Consider the following 388-nt stretch of genomic DNA (forward strand, 5'->3'; position numbering starts at 1 on the left):
TCTATTTATGTGTATATATGTATGTATCTATCTATCTACCTACCTGTCTATCCTTGTATATCTATCTCTATCTACACACACACACACACACACACACACACACACACACACACACACACACCGCATTAAAGCTGCTCTTAGGAGTCCTGATACCTGTGATGAGCGAGGGGACTCCCTGTAGATGCCCTATGTAAATGTTGACGCTTGGGGACTACACAGACATCCTATCTTCACAAAACTACAAGAATAAACGTGATAACAGACAACACAGGTCCATCTTGCAGCACGCCAGTTCACTACAGCGTGTTTTAACCCGATTTGCATGACATTATAGTGTGCAAAATATTACCAGGGAAGAAATAATCTGCTTATGAAATCATTTGTATCG

The sequence above is a fragment of the Scylla paramamosain genome, chromosome 7 (assembly GCF_035594125.1).
Source record: "Scylla paramamosain isolate STU-SP2022 chromosome 7, ASM3559412v1, whole genome shotgun sequence".
NCBI classification, from domain to species: Eukaryota; Metazoa; Arthropoda; class Malacostraca; order Decapoda; family Portunidae; genus Scylla; species Scylla paramamosain.